The 16,258-nt window shown below is 43.0% G+C and overlaps 1 pseudogene; it reads right to left on the bottom strand.

Annotated features, from left to right (window-relative positions):
• Positions 1 to 10,755: 10,755 nt before the first annotated feature.
• Positions 10,756 to 11,416, bottom strand: LOC124994379 (ferritin heavy chain-like; annotated as a pseudogene).
• Positions 11,417 to 16,258: the final 4,842 nt, after the last annotated feature.

Below are 16,258 nucleotides of genomic sequence, written 5' to 3'. Positions count from 1 at the left end.
CTCCGGAAAGGCTTTCCCATTTCCCTGCTGTGAAGAGTGGTTATGCTGCTTTCTAGATATGCTGTATAGTTGATGGTGAAGTGAGGTTTAAACTACTTCAAAGGGAACCTTTGGAAACAGACAGTTTTGATGTTGGAATCTGGCTGTTATGGTTTGGATGTGAGGTGTCCCCCAAAAGTTCACATGTAAGACAATGCAGGAAGGTTCAGAGGAAAAATGATTGGGTTGTAAGAGTCTTAACCCAATCAGTGAATTAATCCCTGGTGGGATTAATTGAAGTGGAGGGTGCAGCTGAAGGAGGTGGGAATTGGGGTGTGGCTATGTATCTGGAGAGCGGAGTCTCTCTCTGCTTCCTAATGATATAAGCTGCTTCCCTCTGCCATGCTCTTCCACCATGATGATCTGTCCTAGGAATGGAGCCGGCCTTCTATGGACTAAGACCTCTGAAACTGTGAGTCTTCAAATAAACCTTTCCTCCTCTATAATTGTGCTGGTCAGATCATTTAGTCACAGCGGTGAAAAAACTGACTTAAAACACTGGCCTTGTCATTTGCAAATTGTGTGACCTTGGGCCTCTGTAAACTTCCATTCCTCATTGGTAATATGGAAATAATTCCTGCCTCAAAAGAGCACTATAAGGATTTTACTAAATAAAATTTAAGCACATAGTATATGGGCAATATTTCATCATTATTATTCTGGACAGGGTTAGAGAGAGGTTTGTGGTAACACGGAGGAGCATTGCCATATTACCAAATATGCTGGCTGCCTGGTTATCTGAAAGCTCCCCTTTCATTCCATTTAGCGACTGGTACACCAGCCTTATAGGTCTAAAACTAGTTACGACTGTCCCAGAGGGCATGAAGTTTAGGTTTGTTAAGTCACATTGTCCAAGCTCATAGGAAACTGAAGAATGCCAATGCCTTAACTTAGTTGGAGAAAGACCACTCTAAGTGGGAAAAATATTTTGAATGGACCAAGAATCAGCATACTTCATCCCTACAGGAAAACAAAACAGGAAGCCTAGGTATGGTCAGGCATTGGCGTGATGAACTGTCTCAGAGTGAAGAGCATGGACCTGTGGGTGCCAGTGTATGCTGGCATCCTTTCTGCTGGCCAAATGGCTCATCTGCCTATTGGAGACGAGTCTGCCAAGCAGCCCAGATGCTTCCATAAGCGAGTCAGGGCCTCTCTCCTCTGGGCCCCAGAGAATCATGCTACTAAAGGGCTCCTCTCCATTCTCATTTCTTCTGTGTGTCAACACCAAATCCCCTTTCTGATTGACACATTCTTTCTTTAGATATGCTAATGAAATCGATAAGGTTACTGAGCAGTCTTGCACTCTCTGCTTCTGGTGTGGGAAACATTTTGTCTCTAAGATGCCCTTTTGAATATGTCTTATCTCATCTATTATGTGTTGATTTTTATAGTTGAACTCTCAGAGTCTGAGGAAAAGGAAACTGCCTACTTCACACAATCTTAGGGACAGGGATTCTGAGCATGCTTCAGGAGACTCTGGACATTCCTGCCCTACCTTTCAGAATCCCAGTAGAAGCCACTTCACTCTGGATTAACCTGGCTTTGTATTAGCAGAGTTGTCATTGCCCAAGAAGCCTTACCTTTATATCTTGGCACACATCATTGTCCTGAGATTTCATTTCCTTTGATTTAATTCTTGAAAGAATGACTTGTGATATTTCATTCATTTGCTTTCTTTTTTTCTAAGTGATCTCTGTATTCCAAATAAAATAAGAATAGAATGACCCCCTGCAAACATAATAGAGGGAGGGTAGGTCTGTTTCCTGGAGAAATCATTTGTAAAGTCAAAATTTGTATGACAGCAGCCCTGGTTCTACCTACCTCTTTTAAGATTATTTTGGATGGGCGAAGGTAACATCTCCTGGCTTCCATATATAAAAATGCCAAGAATGCAGAGCAGAGTAGAGGTGTTTACATACATTTTGGGGGTATCTTACCCAGTGACTAAAAACAATCAAAAGTAGAAAAAGGCTACGGTGACAAGAGAAATGCAAAGTCTCAAGTGAGTTGTGGGTCAAAGACCTTTGCAATTCCGCTGACCCATAAAGAGGGGAAGGCTTAGCCCTCCAGAGGAGGAGGGAGCCAAGAGGCAGGGTGGCTGCTGCCAGGGGAATGTGGCTGAGGCTTGGTGCACAAAGAAAGAAGGTCCACAGCTGGTGCTGGATAAATGAAGAAGAAATGATCAAATAAGTGGGTCAAAGAAAAGACCTTGCAAAAGGAAAATAAACATCTTCCAGTTGGAGGAAAGCCTTTGTGGCTTGCAAGGACAGTACAAAGGACATTAATTAGGAAAGCAGACATGGACACGAATAGGTCAATACTCCAGATCTCCTCTGAAATCAACAGAGAGACTTTATTTGGCAGATATGTATAAAATACTTGTCTAAGAGCCAGGTAACCTTCAGAATGGAAACTGGCAAAGGAAAGGTCTTCAGGTTTCATTTAACATCCTTGAATATGATGCAAATTACTTTTACTGTAGGGAATGTTCACTGCTGTTCATAGATAACCTAAAACACAAATTTTAAAAATGGGAGACTACATCATGTCCCCTCCAGAATTGCTACGTACTCATGTAAACACATTTTTCTTTTCTTTTCTTTTGTGGGTCAGGGATTAAATTCAGGGCTTCACACATGCTAGTCAACTTCTCTGTATCCCCAACCCAAAACACATATTTTTACCTAGAGTTGAGACTCAGATTTCTGTCCTTATTAGATCATCAGAATGACATTGTACCCATTGAGTGCCTAATCCCAGTTCTGATTTTCCCCCCAATTTTCTTGGTGGATCCAGCCCTTCCAGCCTTCTGCATCAATCCCACTCCTAAACAATTTTTGGTTTTGTTTAGTTTATATTTTATTTATGTATTTTTGTCATTGTTTTTAGTTGGTAAAGAAAAACTTTTGGATATATTTCCTGGTGACTGTTTTATCCTTTTTGATAAGACCCAGGCCAGCCAGGCAAAAGCCAGAGAGAAGACATGAGATGGTGGTAAAACCAGAGAGAAGACATGAGATGGTGGTAAAGATTGAAATTGTCTGATTTGAAGTCTGATGGTATTAGGTACTAGCTCTATGACCTTGGGCAAATCATTTAATCTCTGTGAGGCTTAAATGAGAAATATGAGGGTCCAATATTTAATATGGTAATTATAGCATGCATCAACTAAAAACAAACTGTATATTTGTTAAGTAAATTACATCTTTGAGAAACCCCTAATTTCTAGTACTGGGACTGGGGTTCCTGGTGAATGGGAGGAGTGTGGTTGGAAAATGATCTTTCTGGGCAGAGAGAGCAAGCTTCACACAGAGCAGAGGGTGTGGAAAAGTAAACTCCTTTTCAAAGTGGACTCTTCCTCCTAAACCCCTACACCACCTCTTCGAGTTTGGTATAACCTTAACCCTCCCTGTTTGTTCTGTGGGTTGAAAACCTGTTGGAAGGGGATGTTTATTTTTTATGTGGCTGAGTACGTGTAGTGTGTACGAGTAGTACTAGTACTCACATTTTACTGGGAAAAGAGAGATTGGGAAGGAAGGAGGGCTGAATAAGTAAAAAACGAAGAGCATCTGTCTAAAATATGTGTGTTCCAGGCTGTGTGATTTGTCCTCTGTAGTGACACCAGAGGGACAATTCAGGTCCTATGACTTTCAGCCCACAGGTCTGCCTGGAGGGAGAAATGAGAGAAGTGCATCCAAAGACATGTGGGGACATGCCCCAGGCTACATGCTAGTAGCCAAAATAAGAACCTAGGTCTCTGAGAATGTAGGTTTAGAGGTCTCTGGACACCTCAGGTAGGGGAGCAGTCAACCAGTGCTTTCTACTCTGTGGCCTCCCTTTCAGAAATATGAGTGGCTGAAAAACCAGACAAAACAAACAAAAAAGCCCACCACCACTAACAAACCCACTAACAAACAAGAAAGGCCAAACTAGTTTCTAACTCATCTAGGGAGGCAGAGGCACTCCCCATTGACCTTGAACATCCTGTGGAAGTTCAGGAGAAACAGGGCTGCTGTGGAAACCCCGCCAGCCTGCGTTGCTGCATAAGCCTCTTAGAAGTAAAAGTGTGTTGCGTTAGCAACTGTTTCCTACCTCCTCATAAAAATGGTGCCGAAACTAAGTTCTCTGCCACCCTTGGGCCCACACTCCTCTAAATGAACCAGTCCACATTTCTGAGGGTTAACAGAATAGTTTCTTTTTATAAATGGGTGTGATGACATTATTGGAATGGAATGGAATGGTTGGCTCACACACTTGCCACCTCTGTGTCAGATTTCTGTGACCTTTCATTTCTAGATTGAGTTTCTGAAACTCGCCCAGGATTTGCAAGTCAATGATTTTGAAAGAAATATCTTGTAATGAGTGAGTGCTGTTTAAGGCCCTCTTAATGGTTATAGAATTAACTTTATTAACTATTAATAAAAAAGGGTTGGGCAAACCAGTTCCTTTGCTAACTCATGGTCACAGTTTAGAAATGAAAATAATTTCTTGGCTCAGTGGTGGAACGCTTGTGCCTAGCATATGTGAGGCACTGGGGTTGATTCTCGGCACAGCATATAAATAAAGTCCATTGACAACTAAAAAATAAAAATTAAGAAAATAATAATTTCTTAGAATGTCACCCCTCCCCACATCCTTCACCCTGTTTTGCCACCTCCATACCCTGATTGTCCTGCCTGACTCTATTCCCTGAAAAATCATCTATTTTTTTTGGGGGGGGGTGGTCTAATAATTTTTAAAATTTGTTCTTTTTAGTTATATATGACAGTAGAATGTATTTTTGCATATTATACATACATGGAGTATAACTACCCGTTCTTGTGGTTACCCATTCTCCACCTGATGTGGAGTTACACTGGTCGTGTATTCATCTATGAACATAGGAGAGTTATGTCTGATTCATTCTACTGTCTTTCCCACTCCCATCCTCCCTCCCATCCCCCCATTCCCAGCTGTCCAATCCAGTGAACCTTCACTACTTCCCTACCCCTGCCTATTGTGAGAGTCAGCATCCACGTATCAGAGAGAACATTCAGCTTTTTGGTTTTTTGGCTTATTTCACTTTTGCATAATATAGTCTCTGCTTCCATTCCTTTACTAGCAAATGCCATAATTTCATTCTTCTTTATGTTTGAGTAATATTCTATTGTGTATATGTGCCACATTTTATTTATTCATTCATCTATTGAAGGGGACACATAGGTTGGTTCCATAGCTTAGCTATTGTGAATTGAGCTGCTATGAACATTGATATGGCTCTGTCACTGTAGTGTGCAGATTTTAAGTTCTTTGGGTATAAACCAAGAAGTGGGATAGCTGAGTCAAATGGTGGTTCCATTCCAAGTTTTCTTAGGAATCTCTATACTGCTTTCCAGAATGGTTCCACCAATTTGCAGTCCCATCAACAATGTATTAGTGTACCTTTCCCCCCCACATCCTTGCCAACACTTATTGTTACTTGTATTCTTGATAACTGCCATTCTGACTGGAGTGAGATGAAATCTCAGTGTAGTTGTAATTAAACATATATATTCTTAAAGCAACTTGCTCCAATTAACTCTTGACATTTCTTTTTAAAATTATTTTAAAGCACTTTAAAGAAAAATTCATTAAAATCTTTAAAAGCAAAAAAAAAAAAAAAAAAAAAAAAATCTTTAAAAGCAAAATTCCCGGCATATAAAGCAACAAAGTTTAGAGTCAAAACTTTTCTAGAACATAAAAATCATCTTATTTTGTTCATATAAACTGACAATCTGCAAGCCAGATTGTGCAACAATAAGGTGCCAGTTCTCCTATGGGAATTGCAGAGGGCATTGGATCAGGAGATCTGGATTCCAGCTTCAGCTCCTTGGGTTCTGGCCATGATGCCATGGCACAACTTGATCTAAGCTTCCTTTTAAAATGGAGATCAATAATAATATTTTCCATACTGAGATGCTATAAGATTAAATAAGATAATATGTATGAAAATACTTCAATATAATAAAATAATACATCTCTATTCCATGAAGTGCTCCTATTATATAGTCTCAGATCATGAAAATTTATTTGACTACATTCTGTTATGATTGTTCTATTTAATGACACTGCTTGTGCAAATGAGAACATACAGGTTGTAAGGCTTCTGATTATAACTGTTTTTGCTAAGAGGAAATGTAGTTGTGAAGGGAAGTATCAGCCAAGCTCATTTCAGACTTGGAATAATGAGAACAAAACCATGTTGTCTGATGAACTTAAGTTGAAAGAATTGTGATTCTCAAACACGTCGTAGTTCATTGGTAGGAAACTGAACTCCAGGAAAGGAAGCTTAGACTTCAGGAAGGGACTCCTAGACAAGTATTTGCACCTTCTGATGCATTTTTGTTCCACAGATTCGCCAGATTGAATTAACTGGTCTGGTTTTATAGGTACATGTGACACAGACTGAGCAATGTGAAGACATAATGTTCTCTGGACAGCACAATGCTGCCTTTGGTAAAATTAAGATGTCAAAAGATAAATACCAAGTGGGCAGGCAGTGGGAGTTGAGGACAAATAGGAAAGATGCATCAATCTCTTAAAAGGCAATTGCAAACTGTTCTTCAAACTCCAGGTACTCTGTATGCATGAGTGTGGCCTCTTCCACCTTACCTGGATACAGATGCCAAATGAGAAACAGTCTTGCTGCATGTAAAGTCCAGGAACTGCCTCTCAAGATGTAAAAATGGCCTCATGCTCTGCCCTGTGGAGATGCAGGAAGTGACATATCAATACCACTCAGCAATGGAGCTGTCTTGGCCACCAATTTGGTGGGTGACTTTACTCTTGACTTCTGTGTCGACAGTCTTTGTGTCTCGGATGAAGCCTCTCCTGCACATGGCTCCCTGATGTCTGTGATGACCTCCCCGCCCCGCTCTGCCCTACCACCATTAGTTCATGTGAGTTTCTGCTCTTTGAAATTTTAATTCAGGCAAGGGACTGACAAATAACTGAGACATGAGTACAAATCCCAAACTGCAGTACAATTCACATCCCGTTTTAGGACCCAGGGTTAGACTTCCTCAGAGAGGAAATCGGTAGAACTGAGAACTGTGGTAACTTACCCTCTGAACATTTTTTCCAGTTGAGCAAGTGATTGAGAGGAGGGGAAGGAGGCAGCTGCGGTGGCCTTCGACCCTCAGAAACTTTTCCAAGAGGCCTGGCATCATGGGAATTTGCTCAGTGTGCTTTGAGGAGGTATTTCAATCCTGCTGGGGCCATGCTCAGAGCAGTTTTTGGCTTCTCTGGAGTTCTAGGCTTGAATGTCTCTGTATAGAAGTATAGTATTTTGTTTCCTAACCAGTTGTTCCTTCCCATGGAAAATTCACGTAACACATTATTGGGTTTCCTGAGAGGTATGCAATAAGATTCCCTTACTGTAATAAGAAAAGGGACATTTTTTTTTCTTGTAGCTTATAAAGATAACTGCTATTTTTATTCAATGGATTACATATGCTCATTAGCTATGCACCGAATACTAGCCACATATAAAGGGATACTCTATTCTTTTCCAATGAAGGAGGTTTGATGATAAAAGACCTGATTTCATTCCTGGGATAACATTTGTCTGGCTTTACTTCAAACAAATGTATTCCAAACTGGAATCACCACTCCACACCCAACCACCAAAGAATGGCACTCACATATCTGTCTGAGCCTTTGGAATATGAGGTCTGAGTTCTGAGCTCACATAAAAGTTATGGTGGAATCCTCCCTCCCTCCCCGCCCCATTCTAACTGTGGGTACATTGACTAGAATAAATAAATTTGGATGATTTGAATTTAGAATATGAAACCAACAATTGGAATTTTTGCATTCTTGAATCAAAATGACTTAAAGCCACTCCTTATACTTGGTACACATTAGTATAACCTAAGGATTTGAAAACAACCACTACAAAAAGCCTGATGCTTGGGTCCCACCTCCAGAGATGCTAATTTAATTGACATGGTATGTAGCCTGGTAACTGGAATTTTTAAAGCCTCCTTAAATGATTCTGATGTGCAGTAGATTCTGAGAATCACTGGTTAAAGCTGTAAGTTGAAATGATAAAGAGAAACCAAGAGTAGATAGAAACTAAGATGTAGAGAAAGATATGAAGAATGCAAGTGGATATAGGGAGGGTAGCCGCAGGAGAATCAAAAGAAGGCGTGCCATGAGCTGGGTGCGGTGGCATATGCCTATTATCCCAACCTCTTGGGAGGCTGAGGCTGGAGGATTGCGAGTTCAAAGCCAGCCTCAGCAAAAGCAAGGTGCTAAGCAACTCAGTGAGACCCTGTCTCTAAGTAAAATATAAAAATAGGACTGGGGAATGTGGCTCAGTGATCATGTGCCCCTGAGTTCAATTCCCAGTACCTCCCCAGCCCCCCCAAAAAGAAGGTGTGCCATGAGAGTTGGAGCAGAGCAGAGATTTGTTGATGGTGGAGAATTAAAGCACAAAAATGTAGCAGATTAGATTTCTGTTGCTGAGAGCTCTGGACTGTCTAGGATCCAGAGAGGCTGCCTGGGAAGGGCCTCTCCAACACTGCTCCTGTTGTTCTTGCCTGTCTAGGAGCAGTTTCACTCCTCACTGATCTATGGTGGAGTGAACTGTTCTTTAAAGTTCAACTATTTTTTTTTTTTTTAAGTCACAGGGTCTCACTGTGTTGCCCTGGCTGACCCTGAACTCTTGAGCTCAAGGGATCCTCCTGCCTAGCCTCCTGAGTAGCTGAGATTACAGGCACAGGCACTTTGCTCAGCGTTTATTTTTGTTTTGTTTTGTTTTGTTTTTTGAATAAATGATGCTACAGCTGCTCAGTGGGCAGCACTTGTTGTGGTCCTCCCTCACGAACATCTGGCACTAGGGCTGTTCACATGCCATTGCTCTGTGGGTTCTTTTGTCCAGTAGGTTGGGGTGCAGTACGTCCCATCATAATGCAGTTGTCATGCTCACTCTGCAAGCCCCCATGTGGCTTCTGGGTGGTGCCCATGTGAAGCAAACCATGAAAGGAAGATGGCCCAGAGCCACTGACGTACTCAATCTACATGGACACACCTCATGAAGACCATTTCATAGGCACCAGAGTAGAACAAGCCTGTGAGCCCCCATCTGTCCTTGTGGAATATTCAGTGACTTCGTCTGTCCTTGACCTTTCAAAATCACACTTTATATAGCTTTAGTTCACGTCTTCCACTTCTCTGGGGTAATGGGTAGAGGAATTGTTCCTGGAAATGATTGGTAAATACCACCCACCACACATTTTGATTCTGTTTGTCCTTCTTTCTTTCTTTGTGTGCATGTGTTGGGGAGGCAGTGCTGGGGATTGAACTTAGGGCCTCACACATGCTAGGCGAGAATGCTACCAATAAGCTACATCTCAGCCCTTTTTATTATTTTATTTTGAGACACTAAGTTGCCCAGGCTGGCTTTGAACTTGCCATGCTCCTGCCTCAGCCTCTGGAGTCGCTGGGTTTACAAGGATGCACCACCACTCCTAGCACCACACATGTTCCTAATGGAAAATCAGATGTGTGAAGGTCTTGGCAGTTTTGTCCTGTTCCCCTTCCTTCTGAATTACATGTTTTTATTTTTTAATTAATTTAACTGCTCCAAGATCTCAAGTGCCATATTGAACTCCTGGAGTCTTAAAGCATAGGTTGGAGTTACTAAGTGTCCTGAGCAGGCTCTCATCTTTCAACAGGCAGAGAAACCCCCAATTCTGTCAGATTCCAGATGGACTGTAGGGTTCTCCTTCTGTAACTATTGCTTATTAAAGTGGCTGCATCAAATATGTATTTGTCACCACCTGTCTCTCATGTTCTGTGGCCTTAGGCGTCTTAGCAGGTGGCAACTTTGAAAAGTCTAGTTCGTGGGTTCGATCCCCAGCACCCAAAAAACAAAACAAAACAAAACAAAACAAAACAAAACAAAACAAAACAACAACAACAAAAAAGAAAAGCCTAGTTCGTTCTTGGTAAAATTATACTTCTGAGACTCACCTCTTTGTGCCTTTGATTTGTCCAACTGCTGTGCCTGATCTAGAGGCCTGTGGCGCTCTGTCCACTGACTGCCAGATCGCTTAGTTTGGTTTGTCAGTGCGTTTTAAAAATGGCATTTTCCACTCCACCCTTGTTCTCTTGTCAGATTCCATTCTGATGCTGTGTTTGCTTAGTGGGTGGGGTGTGTAAAATTACACTTGGGGGGACGTTTGCTTGGTCAGGGTGTTTACTGCTTACGAAGGAAGGTTGCTATGTTGTTCTCATGAAGGCTGTGATTCAAAGGAACATTTCTAGAGGAGTCTTTGGAATATTTCCTTAAAGGTGTCTCTTAGGAATCAGCCATCATTATTTACTGATTATAAGTACAATCCATAAATGGATATCTAAAGTAATCTTTCATGGAACTCTCTCAGGGAACATTTTCATAACCTTTTCTCCTTCACCCTTATAACTTAAAGGAGCTAACAATGAAAAGAAAACCATTTCAACTGACTAATGGTTTCATGTTACCAAAGTGTTTTTGGTAACTATATTCAATTGTCTATTACGTCATTTGGATTTGTGTTCTCTGTCCCCCTACACACACACACACACACACACACACACACGCACACACACAAATGGTACACTGTTTCCTCTGCTTGGAATATAATCTTTTTTCGGGGGAGGGGTACCAAATTTCTTTACTTGAAGGAATGGTATAAATTAAAGAACATAAGTGGATGTTTTGGTACAATTTATAGAAAAGGTGAAGGTAACCCCAACGTGCATGCACTGCCTTGGTGACCAGGGAAGTCACTTCCATAGCTATGGGCAAGTCAGCCTAAGGTTTAGCTCTCATTATCACCGTCTCCCAGGGTGTGCTTGTCAAAGAGACTCTGCCATGCCAGATTCTGGGGCTCCCATCTTGCCCAAGTTGGTTACATGGTCACCCAATTCTTTGATGGATTTCACCCGCTCATTCAGGTAATGAGTCTCAATAAAGTCACACAAGTGGGGGTCATTTTTGTCAGTAGCCAGTTTGTGCAGTTCCAGAAGTTACTGATTCACACTTTTCTCCAAGTGCAAAGCACATTCCATTGCATGGAGCCCACTCTCCCTGTCATCACGGTCTGATTTCTTGATATTCTGAAGGAAGTTCTGGCGACCTGGTTGGTTCTGCAGCTTCATCAGTTTCTCAGCATATTCCCTCTCGTTTATGAGATTGGTGAAGAAAGTATTTGGCAAAGTTCTTCAAAGCCACCTCATCACGGTCAAAGTAGTAAGACATGGACAGGTAGACCTGGGAGGCATAGAGCTCCCGGTTGACCTGGCGGTTGATGGCGGCCTCCGAGGCCTGATGGTAGTTCTGGCGCACCTGCAAGTGGGACGCGGTGGTCATGGTGGGCAGCTGTGCTCCGCTGCAGTGTCGGTGGAGGCCTCGAGGGAGGTCCGAGGGCGCTGTGAGGAGGTGGTAGAGGGCTGCTGGCTCTGAGGGGCCGGCCGGGGTGGGGGTTGAGCGCTGGGTTGAAGCAAGAAACTGCAGCGACTCTCAGGGAAGAACGTCTCTGGAAAATAATCTTTGATGAAAGGGATTTTAGTCAGTGTGCTAGTCCCAGTGCTTGGGATGGTCTCTGGCACATAATATGTGCTCACCTAATATTCGTGAAATGAACATGAAAATGTCCCCAGTAGCCACTGTGCGCATGGTGGTTAGGAGCACTTGCTCGGGCCAGGTCTCCTCATTTTGCCTCTCAGCTTTGCCATTTACTCTTCAGGGCCCTAAGCCAAGTTACACTAATGGCAATGCCTCCCTCGCTGGTATAGTAAATGCTATTTAAATGTTGGATGTTCTTAATTACATCATTAAACAGGGCTAGTCCTTTTTCTTGCATTCGTTTATTGGGACAGGTTGTTTGAGCTTATCCTCACTGTCTATTTTCTGTGGAACATTGTCAATAGTCTTATCACTAAACCAACCATACTTTTTACCTATATCCCCTACCAAAGAAGAAACATAATTGAGAGTTATTCCCCCTCTGTGAAATGAGATCCACCTAATTGCCTCCCACCATTATTCCCCTGTGACCCTACTTAATAAGGTGACCCATTGCCAGTCTTTGTGCCTGGTCTTTGGTCTGCTTCCTATGGCAGGGCGTGCTCTGCTTTATTCCCTTGACTTCTCCAAACCTCACTACAGTCAGTGACCTCTGCAGTCACCTGTTACCTGAAGTTACTATTTACCCCTACACCTCCCCCTTCCCCTCAGAGATAGGTGCTGTGTAGTGGTTAGGAGCACTGGCTTAGAACCTAAAAGAACTTGATTGGCAACACTGCCCTTTCTGTGAGATCTTGCCCAATGGATTTCAACTACCATTTTTCTCATTAGGGAAGTAAAATTAATCATTCCTACTTGGTCTGGAGATTGTGACAATAAAGACAACATGTGTAAAGAAAAAATTGACCCACTTTCTTTTTTAATTTTTGACCCATTTTCATTCATAATTTCAATAATAGTTATTGAGCAGGAGCTAGTACCCACATTCAGCAAAGAGATGTCAAATGGAGTCATGTCCTTCTTTTTTCTACGAGAAGTAGGTTCTTTCCTATGTGTAGCCATTTTGCTGTACCACCACCCAAAAGATGTGGGTAGGAGCAAGATTCAAGGTGGATTGGGGCTCATGTTTCTCTCCAGTGAGGGTTAAACCTAAACTAGACAGAAATCAAATTTGTCAAGGGGGAAAAAAACAAAAGCAATGGAAAAGAGTGACCGCAGATTTAAAAGGACTTTGTATGGTAGAGGGTGGAAGATGGGTAGGGGGGTCACAGGCAAAGTCTCTCTGCTAATTCCTAGGGCATCATTCTGGAGAACAGCTCCTGTTTTATGAAAGTTGAAGCACCAGGCAATGAAAGGACTTAGGCTTAGGTCACAGGTCTGGTAAACCACAGAATGAGGAAGAGAAGTCAGATGTTCTACTACCAAGTCAGCCAGGGTGTACACAAATATGGAGCACTTCAGAGGCCAGAGCTATTTTTTGTTGTTGTTGTTGTTGAATTATGTAGCTTACTTGAGGTCTTCATATATATATATATTGCAGTACTGGGACTTGAACCCAGGACCTCACTCATACTAGGCAAGTGTCCTACAGTGGAGCAACACCCTCCAGCCCCATCTTTTAAATCCTTGATTATATAATCCTTCATGTTCTGGTTTAGTTTATTCACATAATATGCAATTGCTTCATAATTTAACCTTCCCCTGAGTGTAGATCCTTAAAGCTGTTTATACTCTTTTTTCAAATAATGATAAAAGGAATTTCTTTCTGGCCAAATCTTTGAGTTCTAGTTGAGATGAAAGTGGTCATGTTTTATTTGATGAGTCTCTTTCTTACACTTTAGTATCTTTTCTGTTTTCCTATTTTCTTTCTGAAGCATTTTTTTTTCTCCCTTAAAACATGAACTTTCTTTACATCTTGAGTCAAAAACAGCCATGATACCTGTTTACCATACAAATACCTAGTCCCTTCCCTAAATCAGACTGGGAGGGGGCTGGCTGTTGAATAAATCTGCCTACGGATTATCATATCCTCAAAGCTTGCAGCCATAGTCGTAGGAGATGCAGATAGGCCCTCCTCTGGTTGGGTGAGGTCATCCCTCTGGATCTTCCTTGTCTCATTGGTCCCCACAAGGCACAAAAGGATGGGATCAATGTTAATTTGAGTAACTTCATGGTTATTCTCAAAAGATTTCTAGCACCAGGCCTCTTCCTAGCTTTGATGTGCAGGTGAAGTTCAAAATTCAAACTTGCAATTTCGAATAGGGCTTGGGGACAGTTCTCATTTTCTCTGAACTTCTTCACAAGCATTTGAGAACACAACTCAAATGCACAGAAAACAATTTTTTTTTAACAAGCAATAGTTTGCAACTTTTCTTCTTTCCAAGGACATAGCAGCCTGTAGCAGTTTCTAAAAATAGACCTTGCTAGTACAGGTCACTAAGCAGGAATGACCTCCTTGTCACTCTGTTTACACAGTTTTACATCTGACACCCTCATAACAACAGTGCTGAGGCACCAGAACCATCTGTCTGTGGGAATTCTTGGTAAAAATGCAACCTGGGGCTACAGCCCTGGAACAGTCTAGCCAAAGCTGGAGGTGTTTGGACTCAGGGCCCTTTCAACCTTTGCCTCATGATTTCTCATCCCCCTTCCATCACTGTCTCAAAATCAGGGGCAGAGGTCAAAAACTCCATGTCATTCCATGAGATACTAATGAACAGAAAAATGAACTCGTGTTGAGGAATTTAAGACTCACAGTGCTTGATTTTGTTTTGTTTAATGTATCTTGCATTTCTCCTCTTTCAAACATGTGAGCTTACATATCATCAGCTAATTGCAAATTTCATGTTGGAACCTTTAAAGGTTCAAAAAAGTCTTTTTCTTTGCTGTTTTCAAAACAGCCCTGTAAAAGTAAGCTGTCTTTTCTCTTTGTGTAATAAGTTGGATATATCCCTGTCCCTGACCCTAAATGCACAGACAACATGGGTGGTATCAGAACTACAATTTCTTAGGATTAGCATTCTAAATTTATGGAAATGGGATAAAAGAGTGGGGGAGCAGTTGCTATTGAATATACATGAGGAGATTGAGCTGGACCATTGGACATTCACATATGTAGAATTCCTTGCAGGTTCTGAAGAAATAGGTTAATTTGGATCAAATTTTGAATATTACTTATAGGAATCAATTTTGATTCATGCAATAGTCTGTGATCTTTAAATAAATAAATAAATCGACTAAGCTCTTAAAAACGTGGGTTCCGGGTGCCCTAGTCTTTTACATCCTCTCATTTAATTTCATAATGACCTTGAAAACAGGTAGGTACCATTATTTTTCTATTTTACAGATAAGGAAACTGACTTGTGAGAGAGCAGTCAGCCGAGAGGGCACCTCTATTAGTGTGGAATTGAACTCTAGAGTATGACACAGAAGCCCAAGTTCTTACGCCAGTCTGTGTTCAGAGGAGCTGGTCTTCTGTGATTTCTCAAACCCCAGAACCCACGCTGGTTCCTCAGCCTCTGGTTGACTACAGGTTGGACTCTGCCAGTGCGTTCCTTTGTTTTGCTTTAAAGACAGCATACTGACTCCGGCTGCAGGCTCTCTTCACGGGGCGATCCAAGATGGCGGCCTAGAGGGAGACTGCACTCCCAGTGGCGCCAGAACCCAGGAGTTAAGAAGGGGAGGCACTGAGAGACTCGGACTAAAATAGAGCCACAGGTGAGTCTGCCCACTGGGTAAAGCTCGGCCCGGGTGGCAGGCCCAGATAGAGGTGGCTTATCGGAGCCGGGCAGGGCAGCTAGAGTCATCCACAGGCAGCCCTGCGCACTCCGGCGGTGGGCCCCGCCCACACAGCCAGCTTCTCCAGGTTCTCGGAACGGAACTGGCCTGCTAGTGAGAGCCTTTCTGACCAGAACAAGCTCCGAGTCCCAGAGCCACTGCAGCGCAACGTACTCCGGCACACAAGCAGCTTCAGGGACCAGGATAGGGCAGCCAGAGACCTCCCCAAGTAGCCTGGACCCCTGCGGTGGGAGGTGCCTTTCAAGTCTAGCTTCTCAGACCAGACCGCCCAGTGAGAGGTTTTCTACATAGAACCAGCCACAAGTCCCCGAACCAACGGAGAGCTTCGATCTGCAAGCAGCCTCTGGGATCAGGGCAGGGCAGCCAGAGACCTCTTCAGGTGGCTCTGCCCACTCCGGCTGCAGGCTCTCTTCACGGGGCGATCCAAGATGGCGGCCTAGAGGGAGACTGCACCCCCAGTCGCTCCAGAACCCAGGAGTTAAGAAGGGGAGGCATTGAGAGACTCGGACTGAAATAGAGCCACAGGTGAGTCTGCCCACTGGGTAAAGCTCGGCCCAGGTGGCAGGCCCAGATAGAGGTGGCTTATCGGAGCCAGGCAGGGCAGCTAGAGTCTTCCCAAGGTAGCCTTCCACACTCCGGCAGTGGGCTCCTCCCACACAGCCAGCTGCACGGTGCAGGCCCACAGTGAGAGCATTTCCGCACAGAACCAGTTCCAAACTGTGGAACCAGTAGGGGGCTAGGGGCAGTTTTCTTCGGATGCGCTGCTGTATCAGATTCCTCCAAGACATCAGGCTACTGAAGGCTGGGAGGTGATACACTGGAAATCTACCGGGACACTATAAGCCAATAGCGGAAAACTGCAATATCTCAGGGTCCCACTGACAGCTG

The sequence above is a fragment of the Sciurus carolinensis genome, chromosome 10 (genome assembly GCF_902686445.1).
Source record: "Sciurus carolinensis chromosome 10, mSciCar1.2, whole genome shotgun sequence".
In the NCBI taxonomy this organism is placed as follows: domain Eukaryota; kingdom Metazoa; phylum Chordata; class Mammalia; order Rodentia; family Sciuridae; genus Sciurus; species Sciurus carolinensis.
The sequence above is the reverse complement of the archived record's forward strand: the minus strand, read 5'-3'. Positions and strand labels throughout refer to the sequence as shown.